Source organism: Lissotriton helveticus, chromosome 9 (genome assembly GCF_964261635.1).
Source record: "Lissotriton helveticus chromosome 9, aLisHel1.1, whole genome shotgun sequence".
In the NCBI taxonomy this organism is placed as follows: Eukaryota; Metazoa; Chordata; class Amphibia; order Caudata; family Salamandridae; genus Lissotriton; species Lissotriton helveticus.
The window spans coordinates 779,858,601-779,883,972 of record NC_136070.1 but is presented as its reverse complement, the minus strand read 5'-3'; positions in this window follow the sequence as shown (position 1 = coordinate 779,883,972).

Below are 25,372 nucleotides of genomic sequence, written 5' to 3'. Positions count from 1 at the left end.
AATTTAGCTATTGTAGTTCTGGAAATTGACCCTTGACTTAAAAATACATTTTAGGAAGGTGCTGACGACTTTACAAGTATATTCTGAGCTTAAAAATTGTAACCTCAACATTGCAGGACGACATTTACGAAGTCCAAAACTTTTCAACAATGGGGTTAAAAAAAGTCTTCGGTGGACAGAATAATATTTACAAAACAAAACCGTATGTATTGTTGATTGTTCAGATATTCCATCACAAGGACAGGGGATTAAACTCTCATCCCAACTGTTTCTAATTGGGAATGCTACTATCCTGTGGAAAATGTTCAATCTGAATCTCGTTATTAAGAATCGTTCGAACTGCGAGACAACATAGGTTAAGTATGGTTCCATTTCAATGGTCGTCATAACTGCCAAGGAGTGCTGTACTGATGGTTTTTTGATCTCCTCAGTAATACGTAGTTCTTCAAAGTGGCTCAGCGCCTTTGCCTTGAGCTCTTTCTTGGGAATTCCGGCTATAGTTTCAGGATTGTAGTAAAAGTCGGCCATTCCTAGACCAATGAGGAGATTTTTAACGTAAGTTAGCCAGTCTATATTTTCTACGTGGTCAAGTTTCATACAGTCTGCAACAATAGCTTTAGTTAAAGAATTCTTTGTTGAGACCCATATTCTACGCCATAGGAGTACAGGTTCAATTTTGGCCAGGTCCTCAATATGTGGTAGTCCCAGTTCTGTGTGAGAGGCAAAAGTAGATACTCTTTTGGGCACTGACAGTAAGAATCTTATGAAGGTGTTCTCTGCAACCTGCAGGGGTTTAGTGTGTTTGTGGCCCCATAAGCCCGCCCCATAAAGTGCAATTGAGTGGCACTTGGCTCAGTAGATTTGAAGAAGTTCAACCGGAGGTTTCTTCCCTAGTTTCTGGGCAAATTTCATGAGGGTGGCGATAGAGCGCAGGAGTTGGTGTTTACGCGCTTCTATGGCCGCTCTCCAGTTGATCTTCCTATCTATCATAATTCCCAAATAGGGATATTGGGAAGTAGTTTCTAGTTTTACGTTGTTTAAGAAAATGGATTTTTCGTTTTTCTTAACGCGCCCTGCTGTCATAACAAAAGTTTTCTTAATGTTTATGAGGAGATCTAAATCACTCATAAATTTCGCATAGCTGTTCAAAGATTTTTGTAGCTCGCGAGGTGTACGTGCTATGATTACCGCGTCATCTGCATATAAGAGCGCAGGCACCAGTCGATCTTTGACACGGGGCAGGTCCTGGCCCCCCGTAACATCTCTACCTCAAGGCCGTTGGTATAGAGGTAGAAAAGAAAGGGGGCCAGGATGCATCCTTGCCTGACGCCGCGCTCTACTGAAAAGGAATCTGTCAGTTCGCCCCAAACTCCATATCGAACTCTCGCAGAAGCGTTGGAGTAGAGCTCTCTAAGAAAGGTCACAAGGGCCTCGTCGATTCCCATTTTTGCCAAGACTGACCAGAGTTTTGCATGGCTGACGCAATCAAAGGCAGCAGAGAGGTCCACATATACCATGTAGAACCTCTCGCGCTTTGCTAGAACATACTTTCCCATCAATAAGGCCAGGTTAAGGGCTTGTTCTGTTGTTCCGTGGCCCTCTCGGAAGCCATACTGGATATCCGAGAGGGACCCGGTCTCGTCCATCCACTCCTGCAGACGCTGGAGAACCACTCTGCCCAGTACCTTCCCCAGTGAGTCCAGGAGGGAGATTGGACGGTAACATGTTGTTTCCTCTCTGTTTCCCTTCTTAAAAATTGGGACCAAGATTGATTGGGTCCAAGATATGGGCAATCCACAAGCCATTGCTGCATCAAACACCCTTTTTATTATTGGTGCCCAAAGATCTAATCTGAATTTAAAAAAATCAACTGGAACCCCATCCGGGCCTGGGGCGTTTCTACTCTTACTGGCGTTTAGAGCATTTATTACCTCAGATAGATCGACTGTCACTGGAATTGGGAAGGGGTTATCCACATTTGCATTATCGTTTTTCCCACCATCGTGCTGCATTAGGGAAAGTGCTGGATAGTGTAGGTGTTTCAATTACTAATCTAACTCCAGATAAGTGCTGCATTAGGGAAAGTGCTGGAAAGTGTAGGGGTATCAATTACTAATCTAACTCCAGGTAAGTGCTGCATTAGGGAAAGTGCTGGATAGTGTAGGGGTTTGAATTACTAATCTAACTCCAGGTAAGTGCTGCAGTAGAGAAAGTGCTGGATAGTGTATGGCTATTAATTACTATTCTAACTCCAGGTAAGTGCTGCATTGTTGAAAGTGCTGGATAGTGTAGGGGTATCAGTTACTATTCTAAGTCCTGGAAAGTGTTGTAGTATTGAAAATTTGGGTTGTTGTAAAGGCACAATTTTTTAAACATTAAACTTTTCAACTGAAATGTACACATTTTCCACTTTTCATAAAACATTTACAATCAAAAACATATAAAATCATATTTTTTTCTGTTTATAGATTATCAAACAACTCTTCAAATCCCAAAAGAAAATCAAATCCAAGCCAATCTAACAACCAAACAAGGAAAATACATCCAACTAATAAGGTAATTCAGATAAAAAGTACAAGTACAGTGATCACATTTTTTATTTTTACTCCAGGAAAGTGCTGCAGTAGAGAAAGTGCTGGATAGTGTATGGGTATTAATTACTATTCTAACTCCAGGTAAGTGCTGCATTAGGGAAAGTGCTGGATAGTGTAGGAGTATCAATTACTAATCTAACTCCAGGTAAGTGCTGCATTAGGGAAAGTGCTGGATAGTGTAGGGGTTTGAATTACTAATCTAACTCCAGGTAAGTGCTGCAGTAGAGAAAGTGCTGGATAGTGTATGGCTATTAATTACTATTCTAACTCCAGGTAAGTGCTGCATTGTTGAAAGTGCTGGATAGTGTAGGGGTTTCAATTACTAATCTAACTCCAGGTAAGTGCTGCATTAGGGAAAGTGCTGGATAGTGTAGGGGTTTCAATTACTAATCTAACTCCAGGTAAGTGCTGCATTATTGAAAATGCTGGATAGTGTAGGGGTTTCAATGACTAATCTAACTCCAGATAAGTGCTGCATTATTGAAAGTGCTGGATAGTGTAGGGGTATCAGTTACTATTCTAAGTCCTGGAAAGTGTTGTAGTATTGAAAATTTGGGTTGTTGTAAAGGCACAATTTTTTAAACATTAAACTTTTCAACTGAAATGTACACATTTTCCACTTTTCATAAAACATTTACAATCAAAAACATATAAAATCATATTTTTTTCTGTTTATAGATTATCAAACAACTCTTCAAATCCAAGCCAATCTAACAACCAAACAAGGAAAATACATCCAACTAATAAGGTAATTCAGATAAAAAGTACAAGTACAGTGATGAAATTTTTTATTTTTACTCCAGGAAAGTGCTGCAGTAGAGAAAGTGCTGGATAGTGTATGGGTATTAATTACTATTCTAACTCCAGGTAAGTGCTGCATTAGGGAAAGTTCTGGATAGTGTAGGGGTATCAATTACTAATCTAACTCCAGGTAAGTGCTGCATTAGGGAAAGTGCTGGATAGTGTAGGGGTTTGATTTACTAATCTAACTCCAGGTAAGTGCTGCAGTAGAGAAAGTGCTGGATAGTGTATGGCTATTAATTACTATTCTAACTCCAGGTAAGTGCAGCATTGTTGAAAGTGCTGGATAGTGTAGGGGTTTCAATTACTAATCTAACTCCAGGTAAGTGCTGCATTAGGGAAAGTGCTGGATAGTGTAGGGGTTTCAATTACTAATCTAACGCCTGGTAAGTGCTGCATTATTGAAAGTGCTGGATAGTGTAGGGGTATCAGTTACTATTCTAAGTCCTGGAAAGTGTTGTAGTATTGAAAATTTGGGTTGTTGTAAAGGCACAATTTTTTAAACATTAAACTTTTCAACTGAAATGTACACATTTTCCACTTTTCATAAAACATTTACAATCAAAAACATATAAAATCATATTTTTTTCTGTTTATAGATTATCAAACAACTCTTCAAATCCCAAAAGAAAATCAAATCCAAGCCAATCTAACAACCAAACAAGGAAAATACATCCAACTAATAAGGTAATTCAGATAAAAAGTACAAGTACGGTGATCACATTTTTTATTTTTACTCCAGGAAAGTGCTGCAGTAGAGAAAGTGCTGGATAGTGTATGGGTATTAATTACTATTCTAACTCCAGGTAAGTGCTGCATTAGGGAAAGTGCTGGATAGTGTAGGGGTATCAATTAATAATCTAACTCCAGGTAAGTGCTGCATTATGGAAAGTGCTGGATAGTGTAAGGGTATCAATTACTAATTTAACTCCAGGTAAGTGCTGCATTAGGGAAAGTGCTGAATTGTGTAGGGTTTTCAATTACTAATCTAACTCCAGGTAAGTGCTGCATTATTGAAAGTGCTGGATAGTGTAGGGGTTTCAATTAGTAATCTAAATCCAGATAAGTGCTGCATTAGGGAAAGTGCTGGATAGTGTAGGGGTTTCAATTACTAATCTAACTCCAGGTAAGTGCTGCATTATTGAAAGTGCTGGATAGTGTAGGGGTTTAAATTAGTAATCTAAATCCAGACAAGTGCTGCATTAGGGAAAGTGCTGGATAGTGTAGGGGTTTCAATTAGTAATCTAACTCCAGATAAGTGCTACATTAGGGAAAGAGCTGGATAGTGTAGGGGTTTCAATTGCTAATCTAACTCCTGGTAAGTGCTGCATTAGGGAAAGTGCTGGATAGTGTAGGGGTATCAATTACTAATCTAACTCCAGGTAAGTGCTGCATTAGGGAAAGTGCTGGATAGTGTAGGGGTTTCAATTATTAATCTAACTCCAGGTAAGTGCTGCATTATTGAAAGTGCTGGATAGTGTAGGGGTTTCTATTAGTAATCTAAATCCAGATAAGTGCTGCATTAGGGAAAGTGCTGGATAGTGTAGGGTTATTAATTACTATTCTAACTCCAGTTAAGTGCTGCAGTAGTGAACATACAGGATAGTGTAGGGGTATCAATTACTAATCTATTTTCAATTAAGTTCCTCAATAGGGAAAGTGTAAGATAGTGTAGGGGTATTATGTAAAACTTAAATAAAAAAATAACACAAACCTAATCTTTTTCTTTTTCTTTTTCAGGTAATGTCTACTCAACCAACAGCAAAGTACATCAAATCCAGAAAAGGAAACAATCTTTTAAATCATATGGGTTACATATATTGTAAGGAAAGGATACGTTTCCCAAGAAATCATTGGAGATGCGTGCAATACTTCACAACCCGTTGCAGCGGCAGAGCGGTTACGGTGGATGATATTATTGTAAAAACAACTGACCATAACCACTCTGCCTCTGCAATGGATGTTGATGTCAGAGAAACTGTAAAGGAAATGAAGGAACTTGCAAGCATCTCCAATGATTCCACAGGAAGTATTTTACGAGAGGTTGCTCAGCATGTCCCAGATCATGTAGCTAGTAATATGCCTACCATACATAATTTGAGAAGAATTATTCAACGTCAAAAGCAGGCAAGTAATACACAAATAAATACACCCCATACATTTTCTGATATAGTTATTCCTCACAAACTCACTGTTTCTTTTTCTGATGAACCTTTCCTTCTGCATGATAATGAAAACCCTCAGAAACGTATATTAATTTTTAGTACACCTAGAAATCTTGTTAAACTTGAAAACAGTGAAATTTGGAAGATGGATGGGACGTTTAAAAGTACACCCCATCCATTCACCCAAATTTATACTATACACGCAAAAATTAATAATAATGTTATTCCCCTAGTTTATAGTTTGCTGCCTGATAAGACTTCTGCAACCTACACTGAACTATTATCAGTTATAAAATCAACCACAAACCAAAGCCCTCGGAAAATTATCATTGATTTTGAATTGAGCATGATTAATGTAATCACAAAAACGTACACGGATACCCAAATTCAGGGGTGTTTTTTCCATTTTTCCCAGGCATTCTGGCGTAAACTACAAAAAACACCCCTAGTTACAGAATACTCCTCAGACAGCAAATTACAGGTAGAATTAAAAAAACTCATGGCTCTTTGTTTTGTCCCTCCCGAAAGTGTAGACGAGTACTACACTGCCATTACAGAGTCTGATTATTACATAGCAAATGAAGAAAAAATGGCACCCATTCTAAATTATATGGAAGACACATGGATTGGACACCTAAGCAGATCGGGTCGCAGGAGGAAGCCACGTTTCCATGTGGAGTGGTGGAACTGTTATTCGACTTGCTTACAGGGAGAGGCTAAAACAAATAATGCCATTGAGGGATGGCATAACTCCTTCAACCATACAATTGGAAAACCCCACCCTAATTGCTACTCTTTTCTGGAAACTTTGAAGAAGGAGCAAAGTTTTCAGGAAATGAGAATTTCTCAAACTCTTACAGGTAGTCTAAACCCACGAATAACCCATAAAACAAAGGAAATGTCCGAGAGACTATTGGCACTTTTACAACAGTTTTCGTTGTGTGTGGCTTTAGATTACCTTGAAAATCTAGCTAACATTTTAAGTTTTTAAACATCATCTTCACATTACTTTCCTGCTTTGCTCTAAATTTTTTCCCTTTCTTAATTTAATTGGCTAAAAAAAATCAAAAATTAAATATAAAATTAAATAAAGTCGGGTGTATTTTTTTTAATTATTTTTTTTTATTCAAAAATTGTGATTGTTGATATTTTCCTGATTTTTTTAACAATCCAAAAATTACATTTTTTCTAACTTGATAAACTTACCATTTTTTTGAATTTTTTTTATACTTTCCACTTTCTATGAATAGTTATTAAAAGAAAAAAATAATGCATTTTTGAAAAAAAAAATTAAGTTTTTTTACTGCTCTTTTCTAAAAATTGTGAATAAAAAGCTTCATGAAAACATTCACGAAATGTATCAACATTTTTTGTTTAAATGAAGATTATTTTTTCTTTAAAAAATGGACCCAATATTTTTCTATTTGGTGATTTTTTAAATGAGATCATCTCTTTATATATATTCAAAAAGCTCAACACTTCTAATTTTTTCTAATTTTGAAAATACATTCCATTACAATCTTCTGGTATTTTTTATTATAAAAAATAAATTTTAACAGAATTAGATATAAAAAACATTTTCAAATTCATTTACGATATTAATTCATACACACAATCCCATATGTATCTAATTTAATTTTTCAATTTTTTTGTGTTGCCAAAATTTTATTGTTTAAAAAAAAGAAACAATATAGTTTACATTTCTCCTCAACCATGTCTGTTAACTCATCTAAATATTTTCCGTCAAATAACCAATTTTTTTTTAAAATACCATAATCTGAACAAACAAACCATTCACTTTTAAACCACGTAGTGATTCATAATATTAAACACCAAAACATCACTTCCAAAAATTAACTTTCCTATGTTTGAAACTTAGAAATTCATCTTTTTGTTTTCGACAAAGCTTTTTTCAACAATAAAATAACCTCTTTTACCTCTTTCCTTAATTTTCCAAAAAACAATCAAAACTTTCAAAAATGCATTTCTTTTTCATTTAAACAGTACATATCTAATAATTACAAAAGATACACATCTTATCTGTATGACATTTTTGATTACATTTTATAAAATACAATATAATTTACTCTATTTTTATCCTCCGACACCCGACTTAGGCATATTCTAGCTATAAGATCGGCGACATTTATTTTAACGTATATAACATCATTTACGTATTAAGCAACCTCTCCTTATCCTTTCCTTACAATATATCTTTACTTTTGTGTAAATATATACATATGATAAAGTTTTAATTGTTTCCTACCTGGACGCAGATCAGCTTCCAGCTGCTTCCTCCTTGGATCCTGTTCAAAATGGCCGCTTACGCTTTATGTTAACGTCAATACGTAATAGAAAGCTGCAACAATAAAAAAGGGACTATTTAATTTGTTATTTATTAATAAAATGAATATATTTATTTAAAAATGTTTCCCTTTCGTTAAAAATTTTCAAAAATGTGTATAAAAAATATGTGAAATAAAGCTATTTTCTAATATATTTATTTTGAGAAATAAATTACTTTTCAAAAAGTTATCGTAACTTTCTTTATTTCTAATTTACTTGTAATACTTCTAAAGTATATTTCTTATATGCTTAATTAATCTTTTTAACTTCTTACCTCTTTCCTTTTTCCTTTTCTGTTTTTTCCATCTTCTTTCATCCTCTTTTTCTCATCTTTTCTATGTACCGCGGGACACATTAGAGATATCATGATAATAAAAGAAGGACAAAAGTTGCCATTGGATTCAATGTAAAACCGTGGGAACCCAATGTTAAATATATATTTCATTGTTAAATCATACACTATAAACTTGTATTCATAATTATTTATAATTTCAATTCAAACAAATACTCTAATAATAATTTATGTTAATTTTATATTATTCTAAATAAATAGCATTAATTTAAAAAAATTATTATTATACTTTTCTAAGGTTGAAATGATTTAATCTTCCAAAAAATAATTTATTATATATAATATATCTATAATTTTTTTAATATTATTATTTCAATAATTTCCTTATTATTAGTACTCCAATATTATTTTAAATTATGTATAATTATGTATTATTTGTTTCATTAACAAATAATAGTAATATTTTTTAATTATTATAAATATACCAAAAATATTCTATTAATAAATTATTGAATTTATATTTTAAATTTTCAAATAATACTCTAGTAATATTTTATATAATATATTTTTAAATAATTAGCTTAAATAAATAATAAAATAAAGTAATTCTCTATAACTAGTATTAATACTAAATACAATTATTTATAAATTATTTATCATTTATTCTTTAATTTAAAATATTTAAAATAAATAAAATCTCTAATATAATTTTTTAAATATATATTTATATAAAAACAATCTATTTTTTTTAAAATAATTAATAATAATTTAATACTAACAAATAATACTCTAGTATTATTATTAATAATAAAAAAATAAATATCATCAAAAAATACTCAAATATAAATTTTAAATTATAAAAAATACACAAATAATACTCTAATAATAACTTAATACATTAAATTTATAATTAAAATTAAAAAACCATTAAAACTCTAATTTTATTGTTAATGTAAACATTATTTTGTTAATTCTTTATTTATCATTAAACATACTTTTAAATATAATGCGTTGTAAAAGTATATGCGTTGTAAAAGTACTTACGTGGTAAAAGTATGCGTTGTAAAAGTATGCGTGGTAAAAGTTTTTGCGTGGTAAAAAATGCGTGGTAATGGTAATGTGTGGTAAAAAATGCGTGGTAAAGGTTGTATACCGTTTGGACTGGTGCTAGGTGCCCACAAGAATAGTGGACAGCACTTGCCAGGCCAACTTCTCACAACAGGCACTCTGCAAGTTGTATCATGGGCAGTTTGAAGCCCAGAATGCAGGGGCGCAGGGAGGGAAGGGTCGTTAAAGTTTGAAAGTTTTTAATTTTATGTGGTAATTGTTCTATCGACAGCATCAAAAAGTAACGCAATACAGGAGCAGAACAATCACATGAGTCCAGATCGGTATGCAGTGGGATACAGGGATTAAGATCCTTAGCTGGTACGTCAGTGGGCTTGGCGATAAACTTAAACGTAGCATGGTCGTTCGATATATCAAGAGACAGGCCGCTGACGTCACTCTCCTACAGGAGACACACTTAATAGGGAACATGTGTAAGGCTATAAACAGGGGAGGATATAAACTAATGGCACATGCTGGCGTCACGACTGGGTCATGAGGAGTGGGCATCTTACTAAAAAACATGTTCCCTTTCACACTATAATCCACCAGGTCAGATAACAGGGGCAGAAATAAAGGAAGTTCGGGTCTCTGGGAGAGTAGAGTAGTCACATTTGTCTCAGTGTATGAACCCCCTGGCTTCCAGAGTGATACATTTAAAGACCTGAGTGCAATCCTATTGTCACTTCCAGAGGGCCTCCTCATGATAGGGGGGGACTTTAATGCAGTGGTTTCTGGAAGGATCGTCATCTCCCGCGAGACATCAGACCCACACAGCAGTGGCTGCCTGACTTCCTTGAGGCCATGGGACTGGTGGATGGATGGAGAGTACACAACCCAGACAGGGCCCAATATACCTTCTTGTCAAACGCCCATCAAAGTCTCTCCCGCATTGATTATGTTCTAGTTCCAGCATCGCGGGCACTCGATATTCGAGAAATCCACCATATAAGTAGGAGTATTTCTGATCACTCACCGATCTGGACACAGGTAGTCCTGGGCCAGAGGAGGATGGGGAGAATCGCTCCCATTAATCTGTGGTACCTCTGAGACTCTGAGACCCGAAAGAAAATAATCCAAGCCACAGATCACTACTTCCATGAAAATGAGGGTACGGTAGAATCAGCCCAAACGCTATGGGAAGCCTATAAGTCGGTGATTGGCGGGGCAAGCCCTATCACTGATCACAGGCAAGAAAAAAGACAAACAGAAAGACTTGGTGCAGGCAGAAGACAAAGTCCTTAGATTAGAGGGTGAATTAGAAGTGACAGTAACCCCTGAGAAGTTGCACCTCTTGCAGCTAAAACAAGATGAGTTAAAAGCCATTGCAACAGACAGAGCTAGGGCTCAAGGGAAGGAAACGCAAAACAGAATTTACGAGCACAGAGACAAAGCAGGGAAACTAATCATATGGTTAGATAAGAAAGACTGGACTAGCCGTCTTGTGCCTGAGTTACATGTAGAGGGTGTTGGCCCAATCACTGACCCACAGGAAATCGCTAACCGATTTCCCAAATATTATCAGACGGTGTGTAGCACGGAAGGAAAATATTCAGCCGAAGATAACTGCTCCCCAATCCAGGATATCTTGCTTCCTACCCTTAATGATGAAAATTGGGAATACCTTGAGTCCGATTTTTCGAATGAAGAAATAGCTCGGGCGATACGGGCAAATCTTTTTGGAAAAGCCTCAGGTCCCTATGGCCTGCAAATTGAGCGATATAAGCTCAGGCCAGACAAGATAGCCCCATATCTTTGATCGATGTTTATGGACAGCAGGGAAAGGGGGACACTCCCTATGGACCAAAGGATAGAGAACATAATGGTCATTCATAAAGAGGGTAAACCCAAATCCAGCTGTGCCTCATATAGACCTATATCCCTACTTAATGCAGAGCCCAAGATCCTCGCAAAACTATTGGCGCTCCGGTCTGTAAAAGTGATAGACAGATTGGTACATCCAGACCAATCAGGTTTCATGCCACATTGTAACACAGCTTTAAACCTGCGCAGGGTACATGGAGTTTTGGGCAAGGCAGCAACTATCCAGTAACCGGCGGTACAGGTGTTGCTGAATGCCACCATCGCATTTGACATGGTGGAATGGCCATACCTTTTTGCTGTACTTGGCAAGATGGGCTTTGGGCCCTCCTTTGTGAGCTGGATCCGACTACTTTACTCAAAACCAATGGCTCAAGTAGTGGTGAATAACCGTACACCAACAACATTTCCGTTAGCCGTGGTACTCATCAGGGGTGTCCTTTGTCCCCGCTCCTATTTGCTCTGGCCCTTGAACCCCTGGCGGCGTGGATCCATAGGGATCCAGTGATACATGGTATGCGTTGGTCCCTGGATTGGGAGGATAAGATATCCTTTTACGCAGACGATATTCTGTTATTATTGACTTCCACGAGAGCCTCCTTAATCTGTCTAGTCGATATCCTAGCAGTGTTTGGTAGATACTCCGGCTTCATTATAAACTGGACTAAATCTGTTATCTATGTCCTACAGGGGAATCTCCTGTCCTCCTGAGGAACTGCCCAATTCAGATAGTGGCCAACGGCTTTCGAATATTTGGGCATCTTTATTTCACTAAGTCCCATGCTCCGTTTAGCCCGTAATCTCCTGCCACCAATACAAAGATTGAAAAGGGACATAAGAAACTGGAAGTCTTTGCCCCTCTCGCTATTGGGTAAGGCTGCCCTTTTCAAAATGATGACCCTGTACCGCTTCCTTTATACCCTCCAGAATTCAATTGATCCAGTTCCCACATCATATTTTAAGGAGGTAGAGAGTCTTCAGAGGGATCTCCTGTGGGACGGGAAACCCCGGATTGCTTTAACCAAGCTCACCCTGAACTGGTATGACGGTGGCATCAGCCCCTCAGACATTAACAAATATTACTGGTCAGCCCAACTAGCTGCCTTTAAACTGGGGACCTATGGTCGCCTCGACCATCCGGGATAGGCCATGGACAGGTACCTTCTCCCAGGGGGAGAATATGGCGGAGCACTCTATTATAAACCCAGTAAATACCACTGAACATGACCAAATGCACACGCAGTCCATATATGGCACGTTGTGAATAAATATCTAGGGTGGGACGTCAGACTTACCCTGGCAACTCCTCTGTGGAACTCCCAAAAACTGGGGAATTTGTGGCAAACCAAGGGCTTTGATAAATGGGACTCAATAGGAATTTCCCAGATCAAAGATCTCTGGGTCAAAGATGAAATCATTCCCATTCACCTCCCTCCAAAAACAATACAGCCTGGCGGACAATGAACGCTATAGATATCTCTAAGTTCAGCATGCCCTCCGAACCCTCCTCACTTTGAAGCCCGCCCTCCCTTCTGCCTCCCCCCTTGGAGGATAGGATACCTGACGGCCATTTGCCCAAAAAAGCCATCTCCTCCATATATAAAAAACGATTTAACAACATGGAAGATCCTCTTCAATCGCTCAAGGAGAACTGGGTAAGGGACGGCCTCTAGCTAGATGTGGAAGACTGGCAAGACGCTGTCTCCTCCCCAAGGGAGGTGGCAATCCAAGCTCGACTACAATTGGCACAACTCAAAATTATCCACAGGGTATATAAAACTGGCCCAAGATTGATCCGCATGGGAAGGGCTGATAGTGGGGAGTGCAGGCATAGATGTGGGAAAGATGGCACTTTTATCCATATCCTATGGGAGTGTGAATACATACAAACCTACTGGCTTGCCATACACAGCACACTCAGTGAGGTTCTCATGATCGACCTGCACCCAGAGGCACGTAGATGCCTATTAAACATTTGGGAACCGCCAGACCTCACCTCCTACACTAAGCAATGGGCAACATTAGCAGTAATGATCGCAAAACGGAATATAGCACAACACTGGAGAGCCCTTCAACCACCTAGGATAGAAAAGTGGAAGGAAGATCTGGACTGGTGCATGTTCCGAGAAAAGTCAGTTTATATAGCTAGAGGATGTCCCAGGAAATGGAACAGGGTCTGGGGACCCTGGAACTCATACAGGGGAGACATGTGCACCACACCGGCACCATTGAATGATGATGAAAATCTTACACCCCCCTAGGTGTTGTATATTGTACACTGTGTTTTGACTCTCTGTGACCTAGTATGGATACTTGAAAAATATGCTGTCTCCTAATCATGTCTCAAAATTACTTGTCATGGCGATACTGTTTAATAACAAGATTTAAAAAAATAAAATAGTAGTCAAAATGCACAGGTACAGGTAAGGGATGGTGTTGGTTTAGGGAGAAGTTTAGGGCTTTGCGTTAGAGAAAGGTATGGTGTGAGTGATGATGTATGATAAGGTGAATGACTATGGTAGGAATATCATTTAGGGTTAGGATTCAGGCTGTCCATGAGGATGGGCTAAAGTTAGGTTACATTTAAGGACTCGGTTAGGTTTAGCGTAACCTAGGCACTTCAAATTATGTTTTTTACCAAAATATTTAGACTTAAGCAGGGGTCTCCAACCTTTTGTGTAATAAGAACTTCTTATTTTCACTAAAAATAATCATGAGATACTAATATTATTAGTGTTGTAGTAGTTACCATTTCAGATAAGATAACATTGCGGCCACCAAAGTTACCAGGACTGATCACATCTGTGTATGAGGCAGGATTGCCAGAGGTAATGTAAATATGCTTTATCAATTTGGAATGCCTCTGTGAAGGTAATACATGGCAGCTACAGCTGCAGTATCTGGGCATGGAAGTAATAATATTACTAAGTCTCCCCAAATGATTTATCATTTAAAGATCAACTTTAAATATATTTTGTAAATTCAGCCATTATTCTCCCACGTCAATTTAAGAGTTCTGTAAGTTCTGTGCGTACACACATTTCCACTTTGAATGCACAGCTTTGGCATGCATGCACTAAATCAATTAAGCAAAGGACTGCACATAGGAGAGCTACTTAGAGGTAGCTGGAGAGCTACCAGTAGCTCACAAGCTACTTGTCCGAGAAACCTCATATATAGCTCCTTGTCAAGTCTGGTGTTGTCATCCAGTCATACATTATTGATAATTACTTAACTTTCCACTCTATATCCCTACAAACCCAACAGCCCACACCTAAAATACAACTAATATATAGTTATTACAAAATGTACATAATTAATAATCAATTAAATGACAAATAATAAATGAGTAGTAGTAGTAAATCTTTATTCGGTTTAAAAATATCATAAAAGATCCAAGTTCACACAATTGATACATATTCCATATCAATCAAATAAACAAGCCTTTTGATCTGTTTCAATCAGAGAGTTTTGCCATAAGATCTTTGTTAAAATTGTTTAAAAAAAAAAAAAAATCACCTTCAGGTACCAACAATAACTAGGGGGTCCATACTCAGACGTTTCGAAAGAGTGAGCATAAAAAGTATGATACAAGTACTATACATGTTAAAATACATTTAAAATGCAAAGCTAGAATATACTTAGGATTTCATAGCATTGGCCTACGTTCTCACTCACCATTCACCTCTCATGGGTCCAACAGAATCAAACGGTAACATAAGCAATGGCCCAACCAGTAGCGTTGCAAGCGTTAACTATATATAGCATGCTTTAATAAATACATGGAGAACGCACATACTAAGTAAAATGAGGTTTGTAGTACTTGAGACACCCTACTGTGGGCCTATTTATAAAGTTCCACATATTCCCTGGATATAATTCAATCATGGAGCCTATACGTATGTGGGGTTCAAGAAACCGTATGCACACCATTCTAAACAATTAGGAAGTAACTAACAGGGTTATGGGAATGAGCGATAGCAAATAACTACTTTCCCACCAGCTTCCGTAAAAAAAAGGAAAATGAAATGTGCTTATAAACGGTGTAGCAGACCATGTCTGATTGTAAGAGCTGTAAGTATAATAGTGCAGGTCTGCATTGCTTGATCTTCAGCATCCTCAACAGTGGGTCTAGCAAACTCTCCCTAATCCTTTTATATAGCTCGCGGAAAAAGAAAAGGTGCAGCTGCGATTGCGCGGAGAACAAGTCGCAAGGACACGTTGTTAGGACCTGATAACATCTGGCAGTTGAGGGATAAACAAAAAATACATGTGATAGTCCAAGGCGAAATCTAACCCTCCACTGAACACCTGCACTTCCAGATCCAGACCAGCCCCAACACCACGCTCCGAGGAACCCTCGTCTACAGACCCCCCGGCCCCCGGACACCCTTCGCCACCATCATAACCGACTTCATCGCACTCCACGCCATCGCATCAATGAACTACATACTCATTGGAGACCTGAACTTCCACCTCGACAACCCCAGTGACCCCAACTCCACCATTGTTCGTTAACATTTATCCACCAAGCACTCTTGTTAAGTTCGAGTAACACAAAATCAATGTTCGTATATCTTTAATTTCATCTGTTCATCAGATTCGTCATCAGATTTCTTCATCCAATGTATAACAGTATAACAGCCAACACGTGTTTCGTCTAGTCAGTCTATGACATACAGACTTCTTCAGGGCTAACTTCAACACGTGTTTCAGTCAGTCTATGACATACAGACTTCTTCAGGGCTGTAATTAATACAGTAACCAAAATTACATAACATAAACCATATTTTGATATTCACAATTCTAAACACCGAGTAAGTGTATCCAGAAAAGTACAACAAGAAAGTACTAGTCACCAAGAGTAAAGCGAGAAATACCCAAAGTGAAACACTACTGCGTTTAATGCCCAAAGAAAAGAGCACTCATTCACACTAGATTGAAGTATACGTAAAAAAGTAACCTACCTAACTTCAATCCAGATTATGTCAAAATTAACAGTAGTCAATAACCTGAAAAACCAAGTAGGGCCCAGTCACCAATTGTACCAACAGATAGGTCATAGTAATCTGTACAGTTATACCCAAGCAAACTCACCCATGTTGTAGGGGCGAAACCATGTAGTGCGTAAGCTTCAATGTGCAGTATCTCTCCTGAGTCAAATCCACAATTTTCTAATCAAATATAAGGCAACTGTCACTTCACGTGAACCATATGTTCTCCAAAATTAAACTATCATTACTATTATGTACATTATATTAATAGCGGTAAACTAAACCACATATGGCATTTGCCATCAGCAAATATAAACACTCTTTTCATAATCAGCACTTAGTGTTATAATTACCATATAAATACCTTTTAGACAATAAATCGTAGTCCAAATAATGGTTCCCATGTAAGTCTCAACTCCAAATCATCAATCAGGAATATTCCAAATCCAATTATATCTTGAGTTCGTATTTGCAACTATATAGTCTCAGCGGTAGGCTGCAATCAAAGTAAACCAATTTTATAATAAGCACTGAATAAGAGCACAATTGTACTGTATGGCTACTATTGCAGCACCCGGCTCACCTTATCTCTGCTCCCTTCGTGTACAAAGTGGTCGCGTTCTACACGCGCGCCATCTTGGAATGGCAATATGTAGCCTAGAACCGCGGGCGCCATCTTTAAGTAGTGTTTCTCCGTTTATTTAGACAATCAAACGAAACTACATTTCCTCGCAGGTTTATCTACAATTACAACTATAATTGCCTTATCTCTGCTCCCTTCGTATTCAAAAGCAGTCGCGTTCTACACGCGCGCCATCCTTAAATGGCAATGTATAGCGCCGAAACCACGGGCGCCATCTTTAAGTGAAGATTCTCCGTTGTATTACTATATAAAATACGTATCCTCACAGATTTATCTACGATATCAGCTATACTAGCCACTCATACCCATAAATTTGTAGAATGTGAGAATTGTAGAAGCTAAAATTATATCGTACAGTCTCAGTAGACAACCTGTTTAACGAGTGAAATTGCTTGTGAATACGCGTAAAAAATCAATATTTCAACAAATCTGTAAATCATTCAGAGTTCTCATGATTATCCAGTGTATGATTGCACACCAACCAACAGTATTCAGAACCATATCAATAGTGGTTTAATCAACCTACTTATACATTCTTAAACCTGATAAGTACTATATGGCCTTACACCATAATAATTCAACTCTATCAGTGTTACATATCCACATCTCACATTGTATGTGGATCTAGATATCAATATCTTTGTGGGGAAAGAAAGTAACTCCACCTTAGTCTGACGATACAACCCAGCGCACTAGGGCCAAATGGTCTTTCATTTCTGCATGAGTATAAGCAGAAAATCTAAACACACATACAGGATACCGAGGGAGAAGGAAAGGAGGACAGGGCACCAGATACAGTTACATCAAATAACTTCCAAGATGGCGCGCGTGTAGAAGGCGACCACTTTGTACACGAAGGGAGCAGAGATAAGGTGAGCCGGGTGCTGCAATAGTAGCCATACAGTACAATTGTGCTCTTATTCAGTGCTTATTATAAAATTGGTTTACTTTGATTGCAGCCTACCGCTGAGACTATATAGTTGCAAATACGAACTCAAGATATAATTGGATTTGGAATATTCCTGATTGATGATTTGGAGTTGAGACTTACATGGGAACCATTATTTGGACTACGATTTATTGTCTAAAAGGTATTTATATGGTAATTATAACACTAAGTGCTGATTATGAAAAGAGTGTTTATATTTGCTGATGGCAAATGCCATATGTGGTTTAGTTTACCGCTATTAATATAATGTACATAATAGTAATGATAGTTTAATTTTGGAGAACATATGGTTCACGTGAAGTGACAGTTGCCTTATATTTGATTAGAAAATTGTGGATTTGACTCAGGAGAGATACTGCACATTGAAGCTTACGCACTACATGGTTTCGCCCCTACAACATGGGTGAGTTTGCTTGGGTATAACTGTACAGATTACTATGACCTATCTGTTGGTACAATTGGTGACTGGGCCCTACTTGGTTTTTCAGGTTATTGACTACTGTTAATTTTGACATAATCTGGATTGAAGTTAGGTAGGTTACTTTTTTACGTATACTTCAATCTAGTGTGAATGAGTGCTCTTTTCTTTGGGCATTAAACGCAGTAGTGTTTCACTTTGGGTATTTCTCGCTTTACTCTTGGTGACTAGTACTTTCTTGTTGTACTTTTCTGGATACACTTACTCGGTGTTTAGAATTGTGAATATCAAAATATGGTTTATGTTATGTAATTTTGGTTACTGTATTAATTACAGCCCTGAAGAAGTCTGTATGTCATAGACTGACTGAAACACGTGTTGAAGTTAGCCCTGAAGAAGTCTGTATGTCATAGACTGACTAGACGAAACACGTGTTGGCTGTTATACTGTTATACATTGGATGAAGAAATCTGATGACGAATCTGATGAACAGATGAAATTAAAGATATACGAACATTGATTTTGTGTTACTCGAACTTAACAAGAGTGCTTGGTGGATAAATGTTAATGTTTAGTCATTTGACGCTGTATTAAGTAGTGGTAACCTACTTTTTCCACTTTGAGCACCAATCCTATGTTATTTGCATTTACGTTTACTTATACACGCTGTGCGCTCCAATATAACTGTTACCAGCTCAGAAAAATTGTCCACCATTGTTCGTGACATCCTCACCAACATCGGACTTAAGCAACTCGTCACCACACCTACTCACAGAGCAGGACACACCCTCGACCCCATCTTCGCTGCAGGAAACAGCGGTCACTTCAGCCATACAATGCAACCACCATGGATAGACCACCACTGCGTACACTTCGCCATCGACAAACCCAAGGCACCCAAACCAGTCCCACACCCTCCACGGAGGAATTGGAGCAAGGTTACCGATGAGCAACTCATCTCCACCCTCACCCGAGACAACCACACCTGTGCGTCTGACGCTAATGCAGCATTAGAGGACTCCACACTTGGATCTCTAACTGCGCAGACGAGCTTGCCTCGCCACGCAACCCCAACAAACAGCACCCCAGGAATGCCGCCTGGTTCACCACCGTCCTCCAAGAAGCCAGACGCACCTGCAGACACCTGGAAAAGAAGTGGAGAAACACCAAGACAACCGAAAACCACACCGCTTACAAAGACACCAAGAAGGACGACCACAACCAAATCAGAACCACCAAGAGGAACTTCATTCACAATAAAATCTTCGCCAACTCCAAAGAACTCTTCAGTGTCATCCAGGAATTCACCAACCCACGCAGCGAAGCCACAGATATCACCCCATCCCAAGACCTCTGCAAAAAGCTTGGAACCTACTTCCACCTCAAGATCAAACCTCTACGACAACTTCCTCAACCACCCACCAGACACCACAGCCTGACCCCCGCTCCCCAGAGACACCAGCCAGCCCACCATCACCAACTGGACACTAGTCATGTCCGAAGACACCGCCTCGACCATGAAAGGCAACTACTCGGGGGCCCGCACCGACCCCTGCCCTCCTCACATCTACCACAGAGACATGGCCGCAACCGCACCCAAACTACAACACACCATCAACACCACCTTCAAAACAGGCACCTTCCCATACGACTGGAAGCGCGCAGAAGTTAGGCCCCTGTTAGAGAAGCCCTCCGCTGACCCACTGATCTCAAGAACTACCGGTTCATCTCACTCCTCCCCTTCACAGCCAAAGTTGCAGAGAAAACAGTCAACAGGGAACTGATGTGATTCATCAAAGAATACCCCATCCTCGACTCATCCCAATCTGGATTCCGAAGCAACCACAGCACTGAAACCGCCCTACTCGCCGCCACAGATGACATCCGCACCCTCCTGGACCAAGGCCACTCCGCAGCCCTTATCCTACTCGACCTATCAGTCGCCTTCGACACTGTCTCCCACTGCACGCTAATCTAATAGCTAAACCTATCCCTTCACAAACACTCTGTGGTTCCCTAAATTCGTACTTTTGGGAGAAAATCACTACCGCTCTTTCAACAACTTCTGCCTCCCCATGTAAGAATTCCCAGGTACTGGATCAAATACCCCAGATCTCTAGAGAGGAGTTCCTGGCCCTACTAAAAATAGTTGATTCAGGCTCTCCCACAGATTGCTGCCCCCCACATATTCTACGAGAAGCCTTTTCCACTTGCCCTGATCCCTCACTTGCACTCCTCAATCACTCTCTCAGACTATGCATTGTCCCCGACACTTTCAAACTTGCTGAAATAATTCCCATTTTGAAGTAGCCCAACGCCGATTCCTTGATATTGAGCAATTTCTGTCCTATTTAGTTTCTCCCCTACCTCAGTAAGATCTTAGAAGCCCATGTAGCAAATTGCCTCAGCTCTTTAATTGAACACTCACAATTTCTTGACCCGCAGGATTTAGAGCAGCACACTCCACAGAACTAGTTATGTTAGCAGTCATGGACGACCTCAGGAAGGGGGCTGACCAGAATATTACCCAGGCTTTAGTACCCCTGGATTTGTCGGCAGCTTTTGACACGGTTGATCATGATCTCCTGATTGACCATGTCAACAATGCGGGCATCCAGGGACTGGCCCTAAAGTGGATTTCCTCCTTCTAGGGCAATCGATTCCAGGCAGTCCGTCTCGCCAACTTCTCGGCTGAGAAGGTTAGGCTAACCTGCGGGGTCTCCCAGGGGTCTTCTCTTTCACCCCTTCTTTTTAACTTATGCATGTCTCCACTTATTCGGTCCCTACGCAACAGTAAATTCGCTACATTCAATTACGCCGATGACTTTCAATTGGTGTTTGAAATTGCCTCTTCTGCCACCTCAGTCTCCAATTTCCAAGCCACCATGAATCTCATTAGTGACTGGATGTATGCCAGTCAATTGAGGCTTAACCCCGATAAGACTGAGCTGATTCTGACCGGGGGTACTTCCAATCCTTGGAACTTTACCTTCTGGCCTCCTCTTCTGGGCAGTCCTCCCTGCCCAGCTGACTCCGTAAAAAGCTTGGGAGTCATCATAAGTAAAGACCTGTCTATGAAACCCCAGATTGGTGCAGTGGTTTTATCCTGCTTCTTTCAGTTACGTAGAATCCGGAAAATCTGTAGATTTCTAACCACCGAAGCATTAACCTTAGTTCTTTTGGCTCTAGTCAATTCCCGCATTGATTATGCAACTCACTTTATGTTGGCATACCAGCATACCAGCTCCATTGTATACAACTGTTCCAAAACCAAGCAGCTTGGCTTATCTTTTATCAACCCAGACACCAACACGTTCGCCCTCTGATGAAGAGCCTTCACTGGCTCCCGGTGGTCAAACACTGCGTATTCGTTGTACTGTCTACAAAGCCCTGGCCGGTCATGTTCCGGCGTTTGTCTCATCCATGATACATTGTTTTACACCTGTACGTGAACTTCGTTCCTCCCATCTGAACCTACTTATCACCCCCACTCTCAAACGGAAAAAACATGGTGGCCTTAGATTTTCCGTTTTGGCTCCTCAATTATGGAATTCCCTCCCTACGGAATTTAGATCAATAACCTCCTACACCCTGTTTAGAACTCTTCTTAAAACCCTCCTGTTCTCTCAGGCATAAGAGTAAGCTTCCGTCATCTCCTCACTGATGCTTCCTGTCCCTAGCGCCATGAAACCATAAGGTGTAAGCGTGCTTTATACGTTATTTTAACATACCATACCATAACAATCCTTCCAAACATGAAGAGGCCAAAGAATCAGACTGCCACCCTACCTCTCCGTTCCCACGAAAATCACCTGGGGAGTCGCACAGGAGCCCGATCCTCTTCAACATCTACATGGCCCCCGTCGCAGCCATTGTCCGACAACACGGCCTCAACATCGTATCTTAAGTGGACGACACCCAGCTCATCCTCTCCCTCACCAAAGACCCCACCGCCGCCAAACTCAACTTCCAGAAAGAAATGCAAGCCTTCGCTGTTTGGATGACCAACAGCTGCCTAAAGCTCAACCCAGAGAGGACAGAAGTCCTTATCCTTGGAACCACCCCTTCAGCATGGGACAACACCTGGTGGCCGACAGCCCTCGGAATCCCACCTACCCCCTCAGACCACGCCAAAAACCTCAGCATTATGCTCGACTCATCACTCACCATGAACTGACCGGTCAACGCCGTCACCTCCAGCTGCTTCAACACCCTCTGCATCCTCCGCAAGATCTCCGAATGGATCCCCCCTGAGTCAAGGAAGAAAGTCACCCACGCACTCAGCACCAGCAGACTGGAACATGAAAACGCACTCTACGCCGGCATCAAGAAGTCCCTACTCTGCAAACTCCAGACAATACAGAACACTGCCTCTAGACTTGTCCTCGGCATCCCCAGGCACGAACACGTCAGCCAACACCTACGAAGACTCCACTGGCTCCTCGTGGAGAAAAGAATCACCTTCAAGATCCTCACTCACGCCTACAAATGCTTACACAACAACGGACCCAAATACCTCAATGACAGAATCAACTTCCACGTACCCAAAAGAAACCTCCGATCTTCCAACATTGCACTGGCCAAAACCCCGCGCATCCACAGAGCCAGAGCAGGTGGAAGATCCTTCTCTCACATTGCGGCCAAGACCTGGAACGAGATACCGGCAGACATCAGACACGCCCCCTCCCTGAACACCTTCAGGAAGACCCTCAAGACCTGGCTCTTCAGCTTGATAGGTCTGCGTACACCCCGCCATCAGCGCCTTGAGACCCTCACGGGTGAGTAGCGCGCTTACAACTCCCCTGATTGATTGATTGATTGAATAAACTAAGTATGGGAACTGGGGTTGGTAAGCAAATAAGGCTCCATAAATCTAGATGTTACTAACATACTGTATGTTTTGACTGAACGTTTTGGGAACTCCACTTCCTTTCTCTTTCTCATTCAATGACCCATTCATTCTTTGTTGACCATGGGTTTCATGGCTCTAGTGATGTTCATGGGGTGATTAGTAAGATCATGCCTACCAATATTTGTCAGTAGTATTGTTTCATATTTCAGCCAATCAATGCTCCCTGACTTGTCTAGCTTCAGGCAGCCATTGATTACGACCTTGGTTAATGCCACTTCCGGGTTTCATCAGACTGAGATCCAAAGCATTAAAGGTGTTAGAATAATAATGTCTCTTACTTGGTCGAGGCCTAGTTCTTCATGACAAATGGATGCCAGTACAGATCTACATAAGCGTAGGAGTTTCCGTACAAATTTGTTTTCGGCAACCTATAAAAGGGCAGGCTCATGTATTCCCCATAAGCCTGCCCTGTAGGTGGCTGTTCAAACACATCTGGCCTTAAATATGTTGAGCAGCACACCTTTTGGGGAGGTTCCTAATTTATTGGCAAACTTATTAATTGCACCTACTTTTTTTAAAAAACTGAGAGCATCTAACCTAGGCAAAACATTTTCAGTTACATGCCTTATCAAAAAGTAACCCTAAATACGTAAATGTACTCACTGTTTTCAGTCTAGGGCCCTGGGTGTAAAAAGTCTCGATTTCATAATAAATGAGTAATTATTTAGTAATTAATTATTACTTAATGAACTTCCAACTCTATACCCCTACAAACCAAGCAGTGCGCCCCTAACGTATACCTAAATAATAAGATTATCACACAATTTACATAATTATTAAACAATTAAATAGTTAATAATAAATTAATAATGACTTGTTAATTCATTACTACTTAATTACCATCCCCAGCATAACCCTACAAACCTAGCAGCCCGCTACAACACTATAATTTAGTAATAGCAAAAAAACAAAAAAATTATCAATCATTTAAGATTACAAACCATATTTAAAATATTATTAACAATTATACAAACAATAATAACACAACAACATCTATGAACTATAACACATTAAGATGATTAAAAAACGATCTTTTTTACAACTATATCATTGAAAATGATATTAACAACAACAATATTCTTAACAACCATATTACTAACCTGAACAAAAATGATATTCTTGACAACTATATTTCTGCATCACAATCACCCAATTGTTTCCCAATATTTCCAACTCAATATTTTCCCCAAATACCTGCACCCCAACTTCCTCAGCATTCAAATATATATTATACTCATGTCTCTCTTAATAGTTGTGTTACAGTCTTGCCCCTCCCCATTAATTAGATTCTAATTCACACCTGTTTTATCAGTACTGTCGCTGTAATCCATCTGTTTCCTGTAACATTGATAATGATATTCATCACTTTACTTTGGTATGGAGAACACAGTTGGTGCAAACAAACAACGAGGAGTGTTTGATGAAGACCAAGAGGGTTACGACCCTGTCGCCCTTTTTTCAGCTTAACCTCTTAGTAATTTCCACTAAGATTCCTTGTATATCGTTTTATGCGAATGGCCTTAAAATGCAACACGCATGTGGCTATCCAGGACCTACTCTTACCAAATATGGAAGACACTTAAAACATAATATCCTTTGTGACTTCTTACTACTTATTGTTTTTTCTCTCTTTCACTTAAAACTGGAAAATAAACATATTTTCATTTGATTATTACTGCTCATCAAAAAGTTTCAGTGCTCCGTCCTTCCTCTCCTTGTGTTTGCTTTGTTCGCCCTAAGTTGGCATGGTAAGCCCAGATGAGGGTTCCTCGCTTACGTTGCCACTGGATTCAAGTTAGTCTGTCTGATGAGGGGTGTTACCCTAAAACCAGTCCCAGGATGCTTGTTTCTGGTCCAGGTAAGATCCGGTTTGGCAGTTTAGGGCTGGACTGCTCCCATGGGGAACAGAGTCAAGACTGATGTGTATATGGCTGGGTCTGAACTCGGGTGGCGAAGCGAGCTAAAGAACAATGATGGATTCAACTCAGATCTGTGACTGTGTCTGAAACGTTTCAGTGCTCCGTCCTTCGTCTCCTTGTGTTTGCTTTATTTGCGCTATGTTGGCAGGGTATCACCAGACGCCGGTCCCAGGCTCACTTTGCCACTGGATTCAAGCTAGTCTGGCTGATGAGGGGTGTTACCCCGAAACTGGTCCCAGGATGCTTGTTTCCAGTCCAGGGAAGGCCTGGATTAGCAGTTTGGGCTGGTTTTTCCCATGAGCAACAGGGTCAAGACTGATTAGCAAAGGGCTGGGTCTGAACTGTGGTGGTGAAGGGAGCTAAAGAATGATGATGGATTCAACCCAGATCTGTGACTGGGAGTGAGTGTCT